The sequence below is a fragment of the Schistocerca serialis genome, chromosome 10 (genome assembly GCF_023864345.2).
Source record: "Schistocerca serialis cubense isolate TAMUIC-IGC-003099 chromosome 10, iqSchSeri2.2, whole genome shotgun sequence".
NCBI lineage: Eukaryota > Metazoa > Arthropoda > Insecta > Orthoptera > Acrididae > Schistocerca > Schistocerca serialis.
Genome location: NC_064647.1, coordinates 111,734,892 through 111,750,212, shown reverse-complemented (window position 1 = coordinate 111,750,212; position 15,321 = coordinate 111,734,892). Strand labels below are relative to the sequence as shown.

General features: G+C 44.7%; 1 long non-coding RNA gene across 2 annotated transcripts in view; it reads right to left on the bottom strand.

Moving 5' to 3' along the window:
• Positions 1-6,830: 6,830 nt before the first annotated feature.
• Positions 6,831-15,321, bottom strand: part of LOC126425008 (uncharacterized) — an 80,768-nt gene continuing 72,277 nt past the window's right edge. For both annotated transcript variants that reach the window (XR_007576246.1, XR_007576245.1), the window contains exon 3: positions 6,831-7,327. This is a non-coding gene — a long non-coding RNA (uncharacterized LOC126425008). The remainder of the gene's footprint in view (positions 7,328-15,321) is intronic.

The window sequence follows — 15,321 nt, the reverse complement described above, 5'->3', positions numbered from 1 at the left end:
TGTCCACTGTCGTTTGCAACAGTTTCGATTGAACTGAAATCCGAGAAATTGTCTGCATCTGTTCGTATGCCGACACTTCGTACCACATAAAAATTATATTGTGTCTTCAGCGCTCCAAAAATAGTACTGAAAATCTGTTTATGTGATCTGTGTTGTTGCTAAATATGAAACATAAAACCAGATCATATGCAGTGCGACTGCACAACCGTTTAAATGTTGCACATCCCTTCCTCCCTTCTCCCTCCTCATGCTCAAGCAGCGTGCCGTGGTGGTGGGGGAAGTGTGGTGTCACCGCCAGCCACCACACTTGCTAGGTGGTAGCCTTTAAATCGGCCGCGGTCCGCTAGTATACGACGGACCCGCGTGTCTCTACTGTCAGTGATTGCAGACCGAGCGCCGCCACACGGCAGGTCTAGAGACACTTCCTAGCACTCGCCCCAGTTGTACAGCCGACTTTGCTAGAGATGGTTCACTGACAAATTACGCTCTCATTTGCCGAGACGATAGTTAGCATAGCCTTCAGCTACGTCATTTACTATGACCTAGCAAGACGCCATTATCATTTGCTATTTATCTTGTGATGCATGTACCGTCAGACCAATGTTCACCAATTATATATTAAAGTTAAGTATTCCAAAAGCTCCGTTCTTTTTTTACTAGACTCAACTCCTTTAACTGTTCCAGACCTCATGCCAGCCTGCGTGAGCTTAAACGCGTGCCTTTCAGCTTCCTGTCCTAGTGGCTTGGCTGTCTTGCCAAGTCACAACAGTCTGGCGCCGAGGATTGGCGACGAGCCCACTTTGCGTTCATCTTGATATTGCATTGCCCTGATTTACTTGTGTAATGGCTTCGCCACATTCTCCAGATGACTGTCCGAATTTCATCGCTTGCACAATCAGCAGACGCAGACCTTATTGGATGCCCTTGGACAGCTCGTCCAGGGTCACCGTACACTGCAACACGATGCGGCGGCCGCCGCTCCACTGCTACCACAGCCACATCACGCAGTTGCACCACCTTTTCGTCCTTTTGATGCAGCCCTGGAAAGCTGGACAGAGTGGTCACGCCAATTTCGATTCCATCTCGCCGCTTACAGAATTCAAGGTAATGAGCGGCAGCCTTTTTTGTTAGCATCAGTAGGCGTCCAAACGTACCATGTGATAGTCAAATTATTTCCCCGACGCGACGTAGCAACTCTGTCCTACGAAGAAATTTTGTCTGCATTAGATGCATATTTCAAAGAATCAGTCAATGTACTTGCCAAACGGTATACGTGCTTTCGTACAAAACGTACGGCCGGTCAGACTAATCGGGAGTGGGTTGCAACCTTGCAAGGTCTTGCTAGAGATTGTGCTTTGGAGTGTCAATGTGGACTCCCTTATTCAGATACTATGGTGCGTGATGCAATTGCACAGAACGTTTCTGATGTTTGTACATGGGAACAGATTTTGAAACTGGTCAATCCCTCCCTTCAATAAGTGATGGACATATTGGATCGGCAGGACACACTTGACTTTTCTCAGGATTCGTTTGAAACTTCGACACCCGTGTGTCACGTTAACTGGCCCACCGGGCGAGCTGCACGGAACAGTAAACAGTCCTCGCGCCCAGCCGCGCCAAAGCCGCCTGGCTCTCAGCCACATGTCCCGTGCCAACATGCAAATGCAGTGAAATCATGCCCGCGGTGTGCCACTAGACATTCGCGTGAGAATTGCCCGTCACACCAGGCTATTTGCTTTTTCTGTAATAAAAAAGTCCAGGTTCAGAGTGTTTGCCAGAAAAAGCTCCGATCGGACACTCACAACCATTGCAGGCCCTTTGCTTCACGCTGAAATCGAACCAAGAATACTCGGGCTCGTGAACCTTTGCCCATGGAAATTCATGTAGTTCATGCCACTCCTCACAGTGCCAATCTCTCTAACAGTGACTGTGTTCATCCCACAAAGAGTGTGCGTCGACATCGACGGAAATCCCGTCAAGTCGCACGTGATTTTGTACCAGTGTCAGTTCACGTTGCACGAGACAGTCGCTCTTGTCGTCAGCAGGACAATAAACTTTTTGTGGACTTGGACATTAATGGCCAAGTGATACCGTTCCAGCTCGATACGGGAGCTGCAGTTTCACTACTCAATCACGACACGTACAAACAGCTGGGCACACCTCCGTTGCATGCCAGAAATGTTAAGCTAACTAGTTATTCCGGACAGGTGATCCCTGTGTTAGGACAGTGCAGCCTTCTTGCAACATACAAGGGACAAACAAAACTTGTGTCATTTTACATACTTCGTTCTTCTTCTGCAGTGAACTTGTTTGATTTAGATTTATTTCAGTTGTTTAACTTGTCTATAGTCAATCAGGTCCTATCAGTGAACCAGACTGTGCCTTCAGACAGTGTGTCTCGTCTATGTGAAGAATTTGCAGACATTTTTGCACCAGGCCTCGGTTGCACTAAGAACTATAAAGCACAATTGGAACTGAAAGTCAATGCGCAACCGAAATTTTTCAGAGCGCGCAATGTTCCCCACGCATTGCGTGATGAGGTCGCAAGAACATTACACGATTTGGAATCACAAGGTGTAATTGAACGTGTGCAGGCTTCTCTCTGGGCTTCACCCTTAGTAATTTTGCAAAAACCTTCTGGAAAATTGAGACTTTGTGTGGACTTCAAGGCAACAGTGAATCCACAACTAGTGACTGCAACTTTTCCTTTACCCCGCCCAGAAGATCTTTTTGACAAACTGTGCCTGGGTAAATATTTTTCGAAGTTGGACCTAGCAGATGCGTACTTTGCAAATACCGGTGGACGAAGAATCCCAGCGCGTTTTGGTAGTTAACACGCATCTTGGATTGTACCGATTCAAACGACTGCCATTTGGGTGTGAATCCACCCCTGCATTGTTTCGGCAATATTTACAAACCGTTTGTGCGTCGGTCCCTACTGCAGCAAACTGTCTGGACGATATTGTGATCTCCGGAAAGACGGAAGAAGAACATTTAGCCACTCTCAGAACATTATTTCAGGTCTTGTGACAAAATGGTCTTCGCTTGGGGAAGGACAAATGTGTGTTTTTTGCTCGTGACTTGCCATATCTGGGACATGTACACAATTCCCAAGGCATACATCCCAGTCCCGAGCACCTCCGTGCCATACAAGACTTGCCTTCGCCGCAGAATTTGAAGCAGCTACAGAGTGTGCTGGGCAAAATCAATTATTATCATCGCTATGTGCGCCACGCCTCTTCCATTTCAGCTCCGCTTCTTCGCTTACGCCGCAAGGGTGTTCCGTTCGTCTGGACGACGGAATGCGAACGCGCCTTTCGCCAGTTGAGATCGGCGTTGCTTTCCAATACTTGCCTTACGCCATTCGAACCCCGGAAGCCCCTTTTGTTGATGGTGGATGCATCGGATTTCGGGATCGGTGCTGTGCTTGCGCACAAAGATGCTTCGCACGATCGCCCTATTGCCTTTGCGTCCAAATTGCTCTCGTCTGCGCAAAGACATTATTCACAGATCGAGAAAGCAGCATTGGCTCTCGTATTTGGTGTTACAAAGTTTCATGATTTCTTGTATGGTCGTCACTTTACCATCACCACAGACCACAAACCTTTGACATCCCTTTTCATCCGAACAAGCCTGTACCTCCACGTACAGCGCAGAAATTCATTCGCTGGTCTATTTTCCTCTCGCAGTACCGCTACGATATCTTGTATCGGTCCACTGCTAAGCACGGAAACGCCGATGCGTTGTCCCGTTTGCCTGTTGCTGAGGATAGACCATTCGATTCCTCCGAACTTGCTTGCATGTTCTTTGATTCGGAAGCCGATGACGTGGTCGAATCGTTTCCGATCGATTTTCGTCGTGTAGCTACAGCCACAGCTACTGACCCTGTCCTTGCTACCGTCTTTCGTTTTGTTGCTACGCAATGGCCCTTGTCCAAGTCACGGATCGGGGATCCGTTGGTTCGCCGATTTTTTGCTCACAAAGAGAGACTTTTTGTACGACGTGGTGTTTTGCTGTTGCGTTCTGATAATGATCAGTCCAGGGTCGTGGTCCCACGTTCGTTACAGTCCTCTGTCTTACGGCTTCTTCACCAAGGACATTGGGGTATAGTGAGAACGAAACAACTTGCTCGTCAGCACTGTACTTGGTTCGGAATCGATGCTGCGATTACACAAATGTGCTCTTCTTGCATGGCGTGTGCCGAACAACAATCCGCACCGCCGCGGAAATTCTTTGCATGGCCGAAAGCCACTTACCCTTGGCAACGCTTACACATCAATTTTGCTGGTCCATTCTGGAATGCTCGATGGTTGGTTGTGGTCGATTCATTCAGTAATTTTCCTTTTGTTGTCCGGATGTCTTCCACGACGTCTTCTGCCACCGTTCAGGCGTTGTCCGCTATCTTTTGCATTGAAGGTCTTCCACAGACTATTGTTTCCGACAGTGGCCCACAATTCATGTCCGCAAAATTGCAGTCATTCTGCAAGGCCAATGGTATTCAACATCTGACGTCCGCGCCGTTTTCGCCACAGTCAAACGGTGCCGCTGAACGTTTGGTCAGGACTTTCAAGTCACAGATGTTGAAGCTGAAAGAGTCTCATTCTCGGGAGGACGCGTTATTGCTCTTTTTGTCTTCGTATCGCTCTCAGCCCCGGGATGGTCGCTCGGGGGCTGAGTTGCTCCACGGTCGCCCTCATCCCACCTTGATGTCTTTGCTACATCCGCCGCATCAGGATCCTGTGCAGCGGCAGACACTTGCTTTTGCCCCAGGCGACGTTGTATACTATCGCAACTATCGAGGTTCACGGCGTTGGCTCGAAGGGCGCATTCTTCGCTGCCTCGGCCGCGCTATGTATCTAGTTTTGGGGGCCTCTGGTGAGGTGCGTCGTCATCTCAATCAGCTGCGCCTCTGTCGTCGCACGGGATCTGCCGCTCCCCGTCTGCTTTCAGCGACGGTGCCGTCCGGTCAGCGCCCTGGGGACCCATCTACTGGCTCGCCTCAGCCCCAGGTGTTACCGACGCTGCCTTCCATTTTGCCCAATGGCGACGCGCCGCCGCCTGTTCTCCCGCCGGCGACGCCCGCAGTGGACGCGTCACTGCAACCGCCGGACGCCTCTCTGGGTCACGCGCCGCCGATGGTTTCCCGTGACCCGTTGTCCTCCGCCATGGACTTCTTGCCCGCTCCGGACCACATGGCGTCTTCGCCCGTCAGGTGCCCCGACCCGATGGAGGTCGACCCTTCGGCCCCTCCTGTCTCTCTACGGGCGCGTACACCGCATGTTGGCGTGCACCCTGGACTAGGTTTTCAGGCGTTTCCTAGCTCCCCTCGGACCGAATGGCAAGGTGCGGGTGGGACAGCCTCACCTGTTGTTAGGCTCCCAACCTCGTCGCATACGTCAACATGGGGTCCTCCCCACGGCGGGCGGAAGCCTTATAACACAACCGTTCGCCGATTTGCGGGGGAGGAATGTGGTGTCACCGCCAGACATCACACTTGCTAGGTGGTAGCCTTTAAATCGGCCGCGGTCCGCTAGTATACGACGGACCCGCGTGTCGCCACTGTCAGTGATTGCAAACCGAGCGCCGCCACACGGCAGGTCTAGAGACACTTCCTAGCACTCGCCAGTTGTACAGCGACTTTGCTAGAGATGGTTCACTGACACGCTCTCATTTGCCGAGACGTTAGTTAGCATAGCCTTCAGCTACGTCATTTGATACGACCTAGCAAGGCGCCATTATCATTTGCTATTTATCTTGTGATGCATGTACCATCAGACCGATGTTCACCAATTATGGATTAAAGTTAAGCATTCCAGAAGCTCCGTTCTTTTTTTACTAGACTCAACTCCTTTAACTGTTCCAGACCTCACGCCAGCCTACGTGAACTTAAACGCGTGCCTTTCGGCTTCCTGTCATAGTGGCTTGGCTGTCTTGCCAAGTCACAACAGGAAGTTCTATGACAGTTGTGACAGGGCATGGTTCGCAACCCAAATTCTTGGCTGTCCATGAAATAGAAATCATGCTCGGTTCCTTTTCAATTATTTTAAGTGCGCTGGGGAGGGGGGAGGATTTGAGGATAAAACTCCACTGATTCTGGCAGTAAAAGAATAAATAACCACCCAATAAGCCATGTTTTTTTCTTAAATCATTCCACGTACATCACAACACTCCACCATAAACATGCGAGGACATGTTTGTTCGGTTCCTCTTCAGTTTTATTCATCAGATCTCGCATTTCCTTTGTAATGCATAATGTTTTAAATAAGAATTGTTGCGTATGTTGCCTCTGTGACCTTTACGGGATCATGAATTTTACATTCCAGAAGATCTTACATCAGTTTCTTCCATTACATTAATTGAACTTGGGTTCACTAGATTCAAATTTCAAATAAATTACGGCAATATCAAATGAATATTGTTTCCTTATTCATGTTGTATTCTAAACATTACTACAAATATGAGACCCATATTTCAAAAGTTGTTGGTTTTTTCATTTCATTTACGCACAAGCTACACTGATTCACGTTTCAGCCAAATTACTGGAGCTCGAAAACAAACAAAAAATTCTGGCTTTATCTTAAATCAATTGAGAGACTCAGCTCTGAGAATTTTCTCTACAATGTGGTTTTTCCGCTTCTTATTATTTTTTTTCGATCAACAATTGAAATTGATTCATGTTCTTCAAAAAATGTTGTGCGATAAGTTTGAAATTTTGATAATTACTAATCTGAGACTATATTATTGTAATGTTTTGTAATTGAACTGTCCATGCAGTTTCTGCTTTGCTGTCATATACAAGAGCTGTATGCCAGAAAAAAGTCTTGTATTAGTTCCTTGTATTTTATTTATTTATATTCGGGTTCCATTAATACAGATGGTAAATGAATTAGTAGACTATGGAACGAGTAAACGTTTTCATTAAAATCAGTACAAAGACTTAAACTTTCAGAACTCATACGTTCCAGTTTGGTAATATTTCCACTCTCTCTTGATGTCATCAATCAATTCCTGAATCTCTTCATATTCCTCAAAGGCATCCCTCGCCACCACCAAAGACTCGACAATCATCTTCAGACTTTGCCCCAAGTTGCCCTTTTCGTTATTTAAGTAAAGGTTCAACTCTTGCACCAATCTGTTGATTTGTCCCCCAGTAAGACTTATCCTGCCGACTGCACCTCTAAGTCTCCAGAGCAGTTTGCACATCCTGGCCTGCTTAGGGTCCATCCTTTCTAACATAGTTTCTGCCATTTGGTTCACCATCTCGTTCAAGAGCAGCTGTCCAGCAATCTTCCAGAATCCAGCCATCGTTCAGGATGGGTGCTTCAGCCTGAAAATAGAAGAGTACAGCCATTACTAACAGTTCAGCAGCAAATGGTACCAGTACGGATATCCAGCGGCACCCAGTAATCAAGTGTTCCCACTTTGTTAAGGTTTCGCGGCCATCTTTAGTAGCGCAAGAAGAGAGTCCGAAGTTTTTGCGAAGCAGCTTTGGAGTTTAGAAACACCAAAAGTCGCTAAAATTAAACGAGGCTCCTCGATCCAATAGAATTTATGTCAGACTTTATACAGAACTTACAGCTGGGATAGCTCACTTTTTAGCCATAATATGCTGTCGATCCCTCGAATAAAAAGCTGTGTCAACAGATTGGAAAATGTCATAGGTCAGCCTCGTCTACAAGAAAGGCGACAGAAGTGATCCATAAAACTAGCGTCTAACTCAGTGGTGTCGTCCGTTCTAAAATCCTTGAATACGTTCTGGACTCAAACTTAATGAAGGATCTCGAAAGGAATGAACTTCTTCATACCAAACCAACATGGATACCGAAAATATCGACCATGCAAAACTCAACTTGGGAGATTTCACGAAGTAGACTTTCCAGAATTCGCATCGAGAACAACTGCAGACATGACTAACCTAAGTATATATCCTCGGCGTAGCCAAGCAGCTTAAACCACTTAATATAGGCAAGGCCTCTGGTCAAGATTCTGTACCTGTTAGGTTCCTTGCAGAGTATGCTGATACAACAGCTCCATACTTAGCGAAATGGTTCAAATGACTCTGAGCACTAAGGGACTTAACATCTGAGATCATCAGCCCCTAGAACTTGGAACTACTTAAACCTAACTAACCTAAGGACATCACACACATCCATACCCGAGGCAGGATTCGAACGTGCGACCCATACTTAACACGCTCGTCAAAAGATCCATGCCTAAACTGAAAGTTTCACAAGTCACACCACACCCAAGAAAGGAAATAGGATTAATCTGCTGAATTATAGGCCCAAATCGCTAACGTCGTTTTGCAGCAGGATTCTGGACATACACTGTGGCCCAATCTAATGAATTACCGCAAAGCAAATGATTTCTTGACAAAAAGCCAACACGGAATCAGAAAATGTTCTTGTAAAACACAACAAGCTGTTTATTCTCACGAAGTAGTGAGTGCTATCGACAGGAGCTGTCAAATTCATTCCATATTTTCAGATTTCCAGAAGGCTTTGCACGCCATTCCTCACAAGCAGCTTCTGACCAAATTACGTACCTATGCAGTATCGTGTCAGTCGTGTGACGGGATTCGTGGTTTCCGGTCAGAAAGGACACGGTTCGTAATAATTGACGAGAAGTCATTGAGTAAAACAGAAGTAACATCTGGCGTTCCCGAAGGATATGTTACAGTCCCTCTGCTGTTCTTGAACTACGTAAACGATTTAGAAAACAATCTGAGCAGCCCATCAGATTGTTTGTAGCTGATGCCGTCATTTACCGTCTTATAAAGGCATCGATGATAAAAACCAATTGCAAAATACATACGCATGAAGCGAAAAGTGGCAATTGACTTTAAGTGTGAAGTCGGCAACATTAATCGAAAAGCTGTCAAGTCAACTAAGCACGGTTTACAGTTACGAATAAGTTAAACTGGAACGAGCAAATGAATAATGTTGTGCAGAAAGCAAAGAAAAGACTGCGATTTACTTTCAGATCACTTAGAAAAGTTAACAGTTCTGCTAAAGATACTGCTTAAAGCACGCTTGACCGCCATCTTCTGGAATCCTGCTGTCCGATCGATGTAGTTCCCGCCATCACTTAGGATTGGCAGAGGACATCGAAAACGTTGATAGAAGGGCAGCTCGTTTTGTGTTTTCGTGTAATAGGGATGATCGTGCCATGGACATGATACGCGAATTGCGGTGGCTGTCATTAAAACAAATTGTAAAATTTCAATCACCAGCTTTCTCCTCAGAGTGTGAAAATATTTTATTAGCGTCCACCTGCATAGGGAGAAATAATCGTCATAATAAATTAAGAGAAATCAGGGCTCTTCGACGTTGAAATGGTAGATAAGTAGCTTAAAAAAAGGTGGTTCGATGAACCCTCTGCCAGGCACTTGATTGTGAATAGCAGAGTAGTCATTTAGATGTAGATGTAGATGTTTCCTCCACCATGCCTGCCTAATGTGTTTTATCAATTCGCCTTTCAACACCTTTCCATCTGCTCTTGCTATAATGGGCATTCGTATTGCGTAGCTACCTGTCCTGACTGTGACCCAGGCGTAATTAACTTTAGCCTTTAGCTGAATCACTACGATTATGATCAAGCTAGTAACAGAAATTAAGCACAACTGGGGAGGTTACAAAGCTTTGTAAATGAGTCTTATAGGGCCCAAAGCAACAGATCGGTACATTTAAAAAAATCATTTTGGGTATGTATATACGCCTTACATTGGTACACATATCATTTACTATCTTAAAAGAAGCACAATGGGAGGACCCAAGACCTGCTTTCCATAGGGGCGGAGGTGGATGTGAAAAAGGATTGATAGAAAAACTTAGCTCAGGAATGTTGAAGCAATTTCCGTCACCTAGGAGTGGAAATGGGTGAGTAGCCGTCACATATAAAAATATTCAATAAAGAAGGCTATTAGTATTGAATCCATAGGTTTCAGGCTCGCTAGTCTCATTGGTGAGAGCGCCAATAACGTTCCAGCCCTTTGGGTGGGAGGGTGGAGAGTGGGGGTGGTGAAGCGAAGGGTGGAAATACACGTATCAGCATATGTCCGTAACCTCTAAAGCGCTTTCCACCAAATTTGGCAAACTTATCACCTGCTACATGGGAAAAAAATTATTGTGAAAGTTAGACAGTCCTAGAACACAGATGGCTAAGGCTGGGGTTGGAAAGGGGTCGCATAAAAGCGTAACTCTGCAACGCCTGGAGCAATTTCAACCAAGTTTAGTGTATGCATGACTCATCATTTGCATGATTTACGGGATTAATACACCGCTGCTATCCTTAAGGTTGCGATAACATGTAAAATACTTGAAAACGATTTTTTCATGTTTCTCGTACTTAGTTCACTTGGAATACTTTCAACATATGTATCACAATCTGCCTTTTATTTGTGTTGGTCAGTGCGTCGAATAAGTTGCGACAGCAATGCAGTGAGCCAATAATTTTGTCAGCGTGTTTCTGGGTCAAAGATTATGACACCTGACTGAATACACCAAGGATAGACTCTACATCGCCTAAAATACCATGTGCATTAAACACCCTCTCTGGAACCGCATGGCATAAAACAACTGCGAGAGAGGTACCAGCGACATTAATTTCTCTCGAAACGACCTTCAGCTATTTCTGTCAGTATGACTCAAACGAAGCGGAAGTCTATATAAAGGGCGCGGAAAAACAATTCGACGAAACGAGTAGTGCAGAAAGAAGAGGGAATTTTAGTATAAGAACTAGGAGTCGCAGTTGTACAGGAGAATACGCATTCTTCATTTACTTTGACCTTCTTAGGACATATCTAAACATTTTACGTTAACCTTTTTAGGACACATAGAAACTTGAAACACGGACGTGGTTTTCACTTCTAAAGAAGTAAAGCCAAGTAAGATATACGTGTCTGTGATGCTTTAAGTTTTTCTTGTTCTCATCAAGGCGATTTTTTTTTAGTTCAAACGTCTTGTTTACGTATACATTTTCTGTGAATTAGATTTCATTTTGAGTGAAGATCCCATTTGACAAATCTCAAGCGCCGAAAATATTGAAATGTGACCGGAACTTCCAATAATAAATGGTTCAAATGGCTCTGAGCAGTATGGGACTTAACTGCTGGGGTCATCAGTCCCCTAGAACTTAGAACTACTTAAACCTAACAAACCTAAGGACATCACACACATCCATTCCCGAGGCAGGATTTGAACCTGCGACCGCAGGAGTCGCGCGGTTCCAGACTGTACCGCCTAGAACCGCTCGGCAATTCTGGTCGGCAACTTCCAATACTCAAATTACTTTGTATGTTGCTGTCTTTGTGTACTACACTCTTGAACAAATTGTTTTTTCGCACTATATATGTGACACATGTGTATGTATATGGAGAAAGAAAACTGGCGTTCTACGGATCGGAGCGTGGAATGTCAGGTCCCTTAATCGGGCAGGTAGGTTAGAAAATTTAAAAAGGGAAATGGATAGGTTAAAGTTAGATATAGTGGGAATTAGTTTTCGGTGGCACGAGGAACAAGACTTTTGGTCAGGTGAATACAGGGTTATAAATACAAAATCAAATAGGGGTAATGTAGGAGTAGGTTTAATATTGAATAAAAAAATAGGAGTACGGGTAAGCTACTACAAACAGCATAGTGAACGCATTATTGTGGCCATGATAGACACGAAGCCCACGCCTACTACAGTAGTACAAGTTTATATGCCAACTAGCTCTGCAGATGACAAAGAAATTGATGAAATATATGATGAGATAAAAGAAATTATTCAGGTACTGAAACTAGACGTAAATTTAATAGTCATGGGTGACCGGAATTCAAGCGTAGGAAAAGGGAGAGAAGGAAGCATAGTAGGTGAATATGGATTGGGGCTAAGAAATGAAAGAGGAAGCCGCCTGGTAGAATTTTGCGCAGATCATAACTTAATCATAGCTAACACTTGGTTTAAGAATCATGAAAGAAGGTTGTATACATGGAAGAACCCTGGAGATACTAAAAGTTATCAGATAGATTATATAATGGTAAGACAGAGATTTAGGAACCAGGTTTTAAATTGTAAGACATTTCCAGGGGCAGATGTGGACTCTGACCGCAATCTACTGGTTATGAACTGTAGATTAAAACTGAAGAAACTGCAAAAAGGAGGGAATTTAAGGAGATGGGACCTGGATAAACTGAAAGAACCAGAGGTTGTACAGAGTTTCAGGGAGAGCATAAGGGAACACTTGACAGGAATGGGGGAAAGAAATACAGTAGAAGAAGAATGGGTAACTTTGAGGGATGAAATAGTGCAGGCAGCAGAGGATCAAATAGGTAAAAAGACGAGGGCTAGTAGAAACCCTTGGGTAACAGAAGAAATATTGAATTCAATTGATGAAAGGAGAAAATATAAAAACGCAGTAAATGAAGCAGGCAAAAAGGAATACAAACGTCTCAAAAATGATATCGACAGGAAGTGCAAAATGGCTAAGCAGGGATGGCTAGAGGACAAATGTAAGGATGTAGAGGCTTATCTCACTAGGGGTAAGATAGATACTGCCTACAGGAAAATTAAAGAGACCTTTGGAGAAAAGAGAACCACTTGCATGAATATCAAGAGCTCAGATGGAAACCCAGTTATAAGCAAAGAAAGGAAAGCAGAAAGGTGGAAGGAGTATATAGAGGGTGTATACAGGGGCGATGTTCTTGAGGACAATATTATGGAAATGGAAGAGGAAGTAGATGAAGATGAAATGGGAGGTATGATACTGCGTGAAGAGTTTGACAGAGCGCTGAAAGACCTAAGTCGAAACAAGGCCCCGGGAGTAGACAACATTCCATTACAACTACTGACAGCCTCGGGAGAGCCAGTCCTGACAAAACTCTACCATCTGGTGAGCAAGATGTATGAGACAGGCGAAATACCCTCAGACATCAGGAAGAATATAATAATTCCAATCCCAAAGAAAGCAGGTGTTGACAGATGTGAATATTACCCACCTATTAGTTTAATAAGTCACAGCTGCAAAATACTAACGCGAATTCTTTATAGACGAATGGAAAAACTGATAGAAGCCGACCTCGGGGAAGATCAGTTTGGATTCCGTAGAAATGTTGGAACACGTGAGGCAATACTGACCCTACGACTTATCTTAGAAGAAAGATTAAGGAAAGGCAAACCCACGTTTCTAGCATTTGTAGACTTGGAGAAAGCTTTTGACAATGTTGATTGGAATACTCTCTTTCAAATTCTGAAGGTGGTAGGGGTAAAATACAGGGAGCGAAAGGCTATTTACAATTTGTACAGAAACCAGATGACAGTTATAAGAGTCGAGGGACTTGAAAGGGAAGCAGTGGTTGGGAAGGGAGTGAGACAGGATTGTAGCCTCTCCCCGATGTTATTCAATCTGTATATTGAGCAAGCAATAAAGGAAACAAAAGAAAAGTTCGGAGTAGGTATTAAAATCCATGGAGCAGAAATAAAAACTTTGAGGTTCGCTGATGATATTGTAATTCTGTCAGAGACGGCAAAGGACTTGGAAGAGCAGTTGAACAGAATGGACAGTGTCTTGAAAGGAGGGTATAAGATGAACATCAACAAAAGCAAAACTAGGATAATGGAATGTTGTCGAATTAAGTTGGGTGATGCTAAGGGAATTAGATTAGGGTATGAGACACTTAAAGAAGTAAAGGAGTTTTGCTATTTGGGGAGCAAAATAACTGATGATGGTCGAAGTAGAGAGGATATAAAATGTAGACTGGCAATGGCAAGGAAAGCGTTTCTGAAGAAGAGAAATTTGTTAACATCGAGTATAGATTTAAGTGTCAGGAAGTCTTTTCTGAAAGTATTTGTATGGAGCGTAGCCATGTATGGAAGTGACTAGAAGAAGGGATCGGTTGGTATGACATGTTCTGAGACATCGAGGGATCACCAATTTAGTATTGGAGGGCAGCGTGGAGGGTAAAAATCGTAGAGGGAGGCCAAGAGATGAATACACTAAGCAGATTCAGAACTATGTAGGCTGCAGTAGGTACTGGGAGATGAAGAAGCTTGCACAGGATAGAGTAGCATGGAGAGCTGCATCAAACCAGTCTCAGGACTGTAGACCACAGCAACAACAACAACATGTGTATGCCACTGGCAAGAAGTTAGTGTTGAATAAAACCGTCAGATAAAACTGCAAGAACCTCACTTCCTCACTTGTTGACAGATTTGATAGCGCTGAAATGAGTAGCACGGGGTACTTACACTGTTCAACTAGTGCACGGCATTGGACCAGAATTCATTGTTAGGGTTACACGACAAAGGTCAACAATAAACGCTGAAATATACGAGAAATGAAAGCGAGCGAGAGAGAAATTCTGTCACACGATGCTAAAACGGCAGAACAGCTTTTAATGTAACCTGAGCAACAAAGTGGATGATTCTGATGTGCGGTTACGGTCGTTGCAGTATTTATTAATCAATTTGTCTCCACAAACGAGAAAATATACAGAGGAGACAAAATTCATGGGATACCTAATATCGTATCGGATCTCCTTTTGTCCCATGTAGTGCAGAAGCTCGACGTGGCGTGAACTCAACAAGTAGCCGAAGTGCCTTGCAGAAGCACTGAGCCATGCAGTCCATAATTGCGAAAGTGTTACCAGTGGAAGATATTGTGCACGAACTGACCTCTCCATTACGACCCATAAATGTTCGATGGGATTCTTTTCGGGCGATAAGGGTGCCAAATTGTCCAGAATGTTCTTCGAATCAATGGCAAAGAATTGTGGCCCGGTGGTGCATTGTCATAAACAAAAATTCCATCGTTGTTTGGGACATGAAGTCCATGAATTGCTGCAGTCTCCTAATCGAAAAGCATAGCCATTTCCAGTCAGTGATTGGGTCAGTTGGACCAAACGACCCAGTCCAGTCCTTGTACGAACAGCCCACACCATTATGGGGCCAGCACCAGCTTGCACAGTGCCTCGTTGACAACTTGAGTGCATGGGCTCGTGGTGTTTGCGCCACACTCGAAGCCTACCATCAGTTCTTACCAACTTAAATCGGAATCACTTTACTGGTCCATCTTTTCCAGTGGTCTAGGGTCCAACCGATGTGGTCACGAGCCCTGCAGAGGCGCTGCAGGCGATGTCGTGCTGTTAGGAAAGGTTTTCGCGTGGGTTGTCCGCTGTCGTAGCCCATTAACGCCATATTTCGCCGCACTGTCGTAATGGATACGTTCGTCGTACGTCCCACATAGGTTTCTGTCGTTATATCACACAAGACTGCTTGTCTGCTAGCACTGAGAACTCTACGAAAACGCCTCTGATCTCTGCGATGTCTATGGCTGGTCTTAAT